Here is a 10,458-nt window from a genome sequence, read left to right on the forward strand (position 1 = left end):
AATAAAAGAATCACATGATCATCTCAACCAATGCAGAAAAGGTATTTCATAAAGTCCAACACACATTCCTGCTAAAAACTCTTGATAAAATAGGAATAGAAGGGAAATTCCTCAACATAATAAAGGGCATCTACACAAAACCTTGTGGCCCAGTGGTTAAGAGCTTGGCTGCTAACCAAAAGGCCAGCAGTTCGAATCCACCAGCTGTTCCTTGGAAACCCTATGGGGCAATCCTGCTCTGTCCTATAGGCTCACTATGAGTCAGAATTGACTCGACAGCAATGGGTTTTTATACAAAACCAACAGTCAACATCATTCTCAATGGAGAGAGGCTGAAAACGTTCCCCTTGAGAATGGGAAGAAGACAAGGATGCCTGTCTTAATTATTTAGTGCTACTATAACAGAAATACCACAAGTCGATAGCTTTAACAGAGAAATTTATTCTCTCACAGTCTAGGAGGCTAGAAGTCCTGGCTCTTGTTTCTTGGTGGTATGAGGTCCCCATGTCTCTCTGCTTGCTTCTCTCATATATCTCAAAAGAGATTGGCTTAAGACGCAACCTAATCTTGTAGCTTGAATCCTGCCTCATTAACATAACTGTCGATTATGCCGTCACATTAACATCGTAGAAATAGGATTTACAACACATGGGAAAATCACCTTAGATGACAAAATGGTGGAAATCACCCGATACTGGGAATCATGGCTAGATAAGTTGACAGATTTTTTGGGGGGACACAATTCAATCGATGACAATGCCCTTTATCACCACTCCTGCTTAACATTATGCTGGAAGTCCTAACTAGAGCAATAAGGCAAGAAAAAGAAAGGTCATCCAAACTGGTAAGGAAGAAGTAAAATTATCCCTATTCAGCAGTCCAGCGCTAACATAAACCATTTGCACCACCCAGGGGCCTTATTGCTTAGCTAACCTGAATTAGTTAAGCAATATTTACCACATGTCTATATTGCAAACACTGAGGTTAGTAGTAGCTAGAAACCCTCCCCTCCATTTTTTTTTCATTGCTGTCCAGTGGAAAGCTGTAAATCTTTACCGAAGAAGACTGCCACATCTTTCTCCCGCAGAGCAGCTGGTGGGTTCAACCGCCAACCTCTCGGTTAGCAGCTGAGCTAACCACAGCACCAAGGCTCCTCATAAAATAAGTTTCCAGGAACTACGTACACTATTGATAGTTAACATTGCAATTTTTCCAGTGAATAAATGACATACAGCAATACTACACCCAATCAGCAATGCTATGATCCTTTCTAGTTCCTGATACCTAATGTTCTAATTGAAGTTGTCAAGGATTTCATTTTACTTGGATCCATAATCAACAACCATAGAAGCAGCAGTCAAGAAATCAAACGATTTTGCATTGGGCAAATCTGCTGCAAAAGACCTCTTTAAAGTGTTAAAAAGCAAAGATGTCACCTTGAAGTCTAAGGTATATCTGACCCAAGCCATGGTATTTTCAGTTACCTCATATGCATGTGAATGCTGCACAATAACTAAGGAAGACCAAAGAAGAATTGACGCCTTTGAATTATGGTGTTGACGAAGAATATTGAATATATCATGGACTGCCAAAAGAACAAACAAATCTGCCTTGGAAGAAGTACAGCCAAAATTCTCCTTAGAAGCAAGGATGGTGAGACTTCGTCTCACACACTTTGGACATGTTATCAGGAGGCACCAGTCCTGGGAGAAGGACATCATGCATCATGCTTGGTAGAGTAAGACGGTCAGTGAAAAAGAGAAAGACCCTCAACTAGATGGATTGACACAGTGGCTGCAACAATGGGCTCAAGCATAACACCATTTGTGAGGATGACTCAGGACCAGGCAGTGTTTCATTCTATTGTATGTAGGGTCACTATGAGTTGGAACGGACTCAATGGCACCTGACAAAAACAATGACAACAGTGTTTTAGCATCTCTTCTAGGAAGTGGTAGCAGACACTCGTGACTCACTCGAGAAGCCTGTATGAGTCATGGATCACTTCTAAAGACACAGCCCAGGGGCAGGGGAGGTGTTAGGAGGCCCACAACATGGAGGGCTCAGGGAAAGGCCAGCTGCTGCTCAAGATGAAATGCTCCTGAACTCACTGCAAAGAGCTCAGCCTTTTTCCAATGTGCTCTCGGACTGGGGCAAGGAACCTGCCTAATGTCTTCAAATATCTTAGGGAAGGGGTCAAGGTTGTAGCATATCTCTTGGGTGGTTGCCCCCAGTTCTCTCTTCAGAATTGTCAGGATCCAGTGCTAGAAGATTCCGATCCCCCAATGTCTTCCCTTCCCTAAACTGGAATAATAAACCTAGAATTGGGGTAAATCTGTGGTCTTCAAATATAGCCCCAACATAGCTTTTTTATCCCTCCTTACATGAAGTTACCTCTCCCTCTCCCACAGAATTATTCCTCAGAATAAGTCACTGATGATGGTCAAGGACCCAGAAATGTGACCAGGCAGTGCTCCCCTGTTCTACTTTGTAGTTTTCTACTGGACCATCTTTAAAAATGAAAGTGATTTTATTGGGTTTTTTTCTTTTTTTTAAACCACAAGCCACTTTTCATATTCAGATGCTTAGATTATTTTTAACCCTCAACTCCCCAGCAAATTCATACCCTTGAAGTCCCTCCTTCACTAGATGACAGGGCTGAAAGACCATATAAAACAAACTAGTTACCAGTGCCCCCTAAGTTGACTTATTAAACATATATTGTATTGACCACTGTACCAGGCCACTGAGAAATTGAGAGATAAAATAATAAAACATGCTCCTTCCTTTCTGAGTAGTCCAGATGAAATGGAAAGACAGATAGCATTTTCAATGTATATAGTGGACAGTGGAACCATGTACACCACAGAAGCATGGAAAAGGGTAACTCTGTGGGACCCAGGATGATTCACAATCATGTTAGTGGAGCTGGGTCTTGTTGGAGGAAGGATTTTCCAGATGGAGAGTGAAGAAAGAACATACTAGGCAGAGGAAATGGGTGTGCAAATGTGTGGATGTGAAAAGGCTTGTAGTGGGCAGAGTGAGTGTGCTATGACGGTGCAGTAGAAGGTGTGGCTGGGGAGGGGCCCTGATTAGGCTGAACAGAGTTGAATGGGTAGGTTAAGGCTAGACTGGGAATGATTCCTTAGGCTTTTCTAAGGAATTTTGGCTTTATCCTTCAGGCCATGGGGAACAATTGCAGGATTTTAACTAGGGGAGTAAGGAGCCCACAGCCCACAGAACTATAGGAGTAGCATGATTAGTTTCTTCCTTTCTCCCTCTCTATCAAATGCAGAAGAGAGTGGCTACAGGGGACCAGTTAGGAGTTGACTTCAGGAGCCCAAAGCACCGATAATTTGGGCTTAAGCCCAGCCAGCAGCAATGGTGACGCAGAGAGCTAACTAGGAGGAAGAAATCAATAGGACATAATGATCAAGTGGACTTTGGGAGAGGGACAAGGAAAAGAGCAGAGTTCTAGATGACTTTTAGTATCCTAACTCAGATAATTGAGTGCATAATATAATTAAATGAAAGAGGGAATATTGGGGGATCAAGTTTGGGGGTCAAATAAAGAATTGGTTTGAGTCAAAAGGGATTTCAAGTGCTTGGGAAACCAGCATGCAACCTTCAGGTGAGAGATAATAGTGCATAGACCAGGTAGTGGGGCGGGGTGGAGAGCACTGCCTGGATGGAAGAGCGTTTAAGAAGTAGGACAGACAGGACTTGGGAATTCAGTGGACGGGTGGGCAAGGAGGGTGGGTAAGCATGACTCCCAGATTACTGACTTGGACAAGTGAGTGGATGGCAGTGACAAGAAGATTAGGACAACAGGAAGGTGGATGAATTTGGAGGAGAAACTGAATTTTGTTTTTGACATGGCAAGGTTGAGTTCCATGGGAAGCTCAGGAGAGGTCTAGCACCAGATGTCAGTTGAGGCATCAGCAAACGGATCTAGCTGAAGTCAGGGGCATGGTGAGATTCTGCAGGGGGCAGGCCCCCTGGGAATGCCAGTCTGTAAGGGGTGGATAGAGAAAAAGGAATAAAGAGACAACTGGAGAGGACAGAGGGGCATGAAACAAGGAGACAGTGTTAAAGGAGTTGAGCAGTTTGGGGAGATGACAAGGTCCAGGTGGGTCCATGGAATGGGTGGCCATAATTGAGTGGCATCATGGCCCTTAGAATTGAGCAGGTATAGGACCCAATGGGGTTAAGGGCTCATTTAGTCATCTACAGGACACTGAAGGTTGTAGCAGTGTGAAAGGATGATAGAGGAGGGATGGATGGCGAGGAAGCTGAGCCAGATGTAAAATTCTCAACGCACAGACCTGAAAAGACCAGGCCTTGGAGAAATGAGAGAAGAAAGGAGGGATTGAGGTGGGGGGCGGGTGTGTAACCTGACCCTACGAATGCCAGTAAATTTCCATTAGTCCTTAAACTAGTCCAAGCCAGATCTGGTCCACCCCGCATGTGCAGAAGGGTCAGCTGTGACCCCTAATTAACCTCAACAGAGGACGGAGCAACAGGAGGAATGATCAGAAGGAAAATCATCACCTGGAACCTATTCTGAAGCTAGAGGTCCGACAAGGACCACATCACCTCCTGTTTCCTGGCCGACTTCTAGAATTTCCCCTCCCAAGTACGCCTGCAGGGCTGCCATCTTGCTGCCCAAATCGCATATAAGCCATGCTTCATTGTAGCTCAGGGAGCCTGATCTGAGGAACTTCTTGTGGGCTCCTTGCTCTGCACATGGCAATGAAGTTACTTTCTCTTTCTCTAAGAATGATGTCCAGATAATTGGCAAATCTGAGGGCGCTGGACAAGGATCCACCTTCTGGGGTTAGGTATGGGGGCGGGGGGCAAAGGGAGCCCTGAGAAGGCCCATCTGCCTCCCCCACCCTGGAGCTGGAGGCAGCAGACCGAGCTGCAGAGGAGGGTGTGCTGAAGGATGCTGCAGTGGTTTCGGAGAACCGGAGGGCAGAGAAGGTGAGTCAGAGAGGACAAAGTAAGAGAAAATGAGTCACAGAGGACTGGCACGGCACTCCCTTGGTGGAGGGCGGGGAGGAAAGGCCCCGGAGTGACCTCGCACTGGGGCAAGGAGCTGAGCTAGTCGAGAAATGACAGGGCTGTGGTTCTCTAAATGCAACAGGCACCTCCCGGCCTCAAACTCCTGCCGCGGAGTCGCCCGACCCCAGCCCCACCCCAGCTCTGGGTCCGGCCCAGGGTACGAGAGGCCTGAAGGTGGTGGAGGAGGGGCGAGAGGTTTCAAGGTCTCTCGTCGCTGCAGCCCGTCAGTCTCCTGGCTTGAGTCCCCCCCCGGACACTCCCTGTGAATTCTGCACGGCGCGATAAGCAGCGGCGGACCTGGACCCTGTGCATGAAGCTGTCCCAGTGCCCAGCTGCCGGAGAAGCCTAGGGCGCAGAACCCGGTTCTGGGGACGCGGGGCGCGTGGGCAGGAGTCACCCCAGCGCCCTGTGGGTTTCCCTCCCAGCGCTAGTCACCGTCCGCAATTGGTTTTACGTGTCCATTCTCAGCTTCCACCAGAAGGTAATTTCTAGGGGTGGGTGGGGCAAGGCTTATCCTGTTTCCACCGCTGGAGCTGCAGCGCGCCGACGCTCCGATCATCTGTGCCTGGGCAACGAGATTGGAAGACGCAGCAAAGCGGCAGCAGCCCAGGACGAGGGTCAGGATGAGGTGCGCTCGCTGCACAGCGCCGCCTAGGGGCAAGGGCCGGCGCAGGACGCTGGCACCAACACTTTTCAGCGGACACTCCTGCACTCAGACCATGGCCAGAGCAGTCCCTGGTAGTGCCGAGGTCATGATGACCACAGACCATTCGGATCACAGCTGGCCCAGGCCATCTGGGGTACAGTCTGTGCTCACGGGAGGACTGAGCCCAGCTTTTTGGTGTTGCTCCAGTTTTCAGTGAAGTATTTAAGATCTTACCTATTTTTCTGCACTTTCCAAAATAAACACAAGATATAAATAATTAACCAAGATGTAGAGTTTTCTTTATCCTATGCAGAGCTTTAAAATACTGCATGCATCTTGCAAAGTTTTGGTTGTCACTTTAAGATACTATTCTCAAAGTACGTACTTCAAATATATATTGCAAAGTTTTGCTGTTTACTTTGAGGGGAGGCAGGGCACATGTTCAAGGTCTGACCTTGTCTACTCCTGCTGCAGTCCCTCATTAAGCACCTTGTGATGGGCTGCCTGAACCTGTATCCATAGCAGGCCTAGATAATAATCATGACATAACACAAAAAACATTAGTCTTGTTAACATGTGTGGCATTCTTTTTTTGTTTTGGAAACAAAATCAGGGATAAAATTGTCTATACCATATAATCACAACTATGTGAAAAGAGAAAAGGGAAAAAAAACACTCAAATCTTAAAAGTAATTGCTTTTTATAGTGTATTAGAGGCCTCTTTCCCCCCTTTTATTTTAAGAATAATGAATATATATATGTACACACATACACATATGTGCGTACATACATATATGAGTAAAAAAAAAAACAGTAGGTTTGAGTTTTAAAATGATAGGCTTGTTTCAAGGGACAAGCTTTTACCGCAGTGAGAGTTTTCTAGATCCCAATATTAGCTGTCAGTGACATATCTGTAAATGATGTACATCAATAATGCGACAGTAGTTCCAGCTCAGGAAACTGGCCTCCTTGGAAGAAGGCCTTATCTTACAAGGGCATTGGATCTAGGAGATTAGTGAACACACTTGGTCTTATATTTACCATCCTCTCCACTTTCACAAGTTTAACATGGAAGTCTTTTCTACACACTAGTAGGACCATGGGAACTTAGGCGTACTAAGTGTCAAGCGTATATGAAAACTAGTCACTGTGCAAAGAAAGGCCACCTATTGCATGAGGGACTAATGTTCAGGCATGCAAATTATTCAGTTACACCATCTGGTCAAAGTTATGTCAGGCCTAATAGAAACCTGGCTGATAAATAATACTTGAAGATGATACTGATATAAACAATTTCTCCTGAAGATTGTTTACTTGATAAAAATGTAAAAAAAAAAAAAAAAAGTTTTGGAGGGTGGTTTAATGCTTATAATTAATCTAAGGCTAGATTAATGCAAGTGATTAAAAAATTAATCTTCAATAAGGTAGTACCCTTAGAAGGAGAATTGGACTGACTGGAGAATTGCTATGATTGATCCACACAGCGTTGTGACTGCAAAGAGGATCTGCACCTGTTGTCCATGTGCTGCATGTGTGACCACCCATGCTAGAGGTGTTGACAAATAGTGTAATCTTTCTGAGGAAGACTAATATCAAGCTCAGAGCATTTTGTGAAGTTCATATGATAATTGTGAATGTCAAGTGCCTAGCATTCAAGGTATGTAGATTATCTTCCCCTATGGGTGTTGGGAGGACGGTTGGCTGCAGCCCCTGTGTCTCCCATCTGGGCAGCCTAATCAGAAGCCTTGGCCTAGAATATTCTCCAATAGTGGTGGCTAGGAACCAGGTTTCTCTCTGTTTCTGTTTCTTCTCCTATCAGGAAGACTCTCGCCTGTTCTGGGTACATAGTGACAGCCTCTGGTCTGCTGTGAGCAGCCAACATATGGCACCTGACCAACCCTTCTTCTAAATCTGTTCCCAATGGGGAGGGAACAAAGTCCTTTGCCTGTGGCACAAGAGGGGTGCACACACAACACCTGCCCTGCTTCAGCTGCAGGAAGCAACTTGCTGGCCGTGGGGGACCAGTGCCTGCTAGCAAAGCTGACCCTGCTGTCTTTTCTCTGTGAGTAAGGCAGTGTTCCATGCACTGCCTGTGTGTGATCTGTGTCTTTGTTGGTGACCTGGAACCCTGGCTCAAAAACAGGAACCAAAGAACAGAGATACCATGTCTTCATGTTTTTCCTAGTAGGTTAAACACTAGAACCATCTTCTCGTCAGATGGATTTCTGTGCTGCTGCAGTAGACTGAGGTCTTCCAGCAGCAGTATGAGCAGGCTGAGGTTACAGCTCACAGTAGAGTGGAAGGCCCTTGGCTTGTGGCTTCTCTATGTGAAATAGCTGAAGTTTTTCTTTCAGTGACATCATCTGCACTGGCTGACTTGTGGTCTATAAAAAAATAGGTAGCAAAGTCACTGGAGAGGTGTTCCATCAAATCCTTAATTCCTTATCATAGGTAATAAAGAATTGTCTGGAACACTGGAGAAATTGGTGACCCTCTGTGAATGCTAAATAAAGTCATCCAGAACTGGCCCTTGGAAATATGTACTCTACTGGACAACATCCCCAAAAGGCGGCCTGGGACCTTCTGTCTCTACCACTTTCGTGGCAACCTCTATAAATCATAGGAAGGTATATTGTACCAAACACTTAAGGGTATGTAATCTTATGCAAATTATGTACATGCCAATGATCCAGAAACTGAGGAAGGTATATTTCACATGCAAACATTGGAGAAAGTATTTTAGTGTCACGAGAACTGCAATTCAGTTGTTGTAGACATATATTATTTCTCCATTCCTTGTGGGGCTGCGTGTCAGTCCAAAGCCCCACCCTCTCTTAAGGCAGTGGGCAGATACCCTGGGCTGTCCATTCAGAGTGCTCCCAGATAAGAACAGGAATGGCACCAGCCAAGTCCTCCTTGGGGTTCTCCCCTTAGAGGTAGCAGCAAGGACTTTCTCTGCCTATAAGGTATGAAGCAGGAAACTGAATATGGGTAGCCATATGCCCCGGTCATGTGGGCAAATCCCATCTTCAGCAGTAGAGAGCACCACACAAAGGGAACCAGTGCTGAGATAGACAGAGACAGAGAGATCCCTGCAATTATGTTTAGAGACTCTATAAACCCCACTCCTGGGCTTTCCAGGTCCTTTTAGTTATACACCCTAATACAATTCCCCATTTGCTGGTGTTAGTTTGCGATGTTTTTCCATTACTTGCAACTGCAAATTCCTAACTAATATCAGCTCATTTCTAGTTAGGCAGGTGTGATGACCCCAACTGGCTTATTCAGTGCCTTCCCTGCCCTTACCCTACTGGAATTCTGAGATTTGCTTTGGCACCCTCACATGGTTACAGCACTAGGTCCTCTGCAGCATCGTTTCTACTACCCATCCCTGAAGTAAGCAACTGTAAACAAAATTGACCAGCCACTTCCTTTCCTAGGGATTTGAGATAGGATCTCTCCCATTCCACATTAGCCAGACTGGTCTATAGAAGGAGGAGGAGAGGGTACTGTGGGAACCTGGTGTGTGGGAACCATGTCTGTCCTTGTGAACTGGGAGCAGAGAAAGCTACACTAGCCCAAGAGAAGAATAATGGGAGAAACAAGAGTTGAAAGTGGAGAAATAATCCTAACAACACCTGAATCCTTGTTTCCACTCAGGTCAGGACCCAGCACATCCCAGCCTTGGGTCCCTGGGCTGTGTCTATAACCTCACATCAATCCCCCTTTGTGCCAAATCAGGTCCCTGTTTCTTCTTACAGAAACAAGTGTGTTGTGTCTGAACACAAAGAGAAACCTTAATGAAAGAGAATGAGACTTACACTTTTTTATTTCTTTTACATATGGAAGTGTAAGAGTTGGGTGGAGGACAATATCTTAGACTAGGTTCTTCAGAGAAGCAAAATCAGTGAAGATGTGTATATATACATATACATATAAGAAGCCCTGATGGCACATTGGTTAAGAGCTCAGCTGCCAACCAAATGGTCGACAGTTTGAATCCACCAGCTGCTCCTTGGAAACTCTATGGGGCAGTTCTACTTTGTCCTATAGAGTCTCTATGAGTTGGAATCTACTCGATAGCAACAGGTTTTATATATATATATATATAGAGAGAGAGAGAGAGAGAGAGAGAGAGAGAGAGGGATTTATATTAAAGAAATGGCTCACATAGTTATAGAGGATGGAAAGTCCCAAGTCTGTGGGTTAGGTGTCAGGCTGGAGGCTTCTCCTGACTCATGTAGCTGCAGGGGCTGAAGAACCCAAGATTGGCACGTCAGATGATAGGCTGCTGGCTTACAGGCTGTGGAGGCTGATGAATCCAAGACCAGTAGGTAAGACCACAGGCTGCTGGCTTAAGTCCCAAAAACCAGAGGTCAGATGATGATGAGCCAAATGCAGGATCCAGAGCAGAGCAAAGCTTTGCCAGAAAGTCCATATGTATTGGATGCAGGCCACACCAACAAAGAAACTCCCTTTCAACTGATTGGCTGCTCATAGCAGAGCTCATCATGGAGGTAATTACATCATTACATAACTGCCAAACTACATCATGACTGCCAAACCACTGAGAATTGTGTCCCAGCCAAGTTGACACACATTAACCATCACAAGCAGTATTGTTCTGGTGGGATGAGAACAGAACTAAGAGTGAGAGGCTGAATTCTGATTCTAGTCTGCTTCTGACTCCTGCAGGGCCTCTTCCACTTGGCCACGCCGTAGTTCTTACTTGAGAGACAGACACAATA

The sequence above is a fragment of the Trichechus manatus genome, unplaced genomic scaffold (genome assembly GCF_000243295.1).
Source record: "Trichechus manatus latirostris isolate Lorelei unplaced genomic scaffold, TriManLat1.0 scaffold00198, whole genome shotgun sequence".
NCBI lineage: Eukaryota > Metazoa > Chordata > Mammalia > Sirenia > Trichechidae > Trichechus > Trichechus manatus.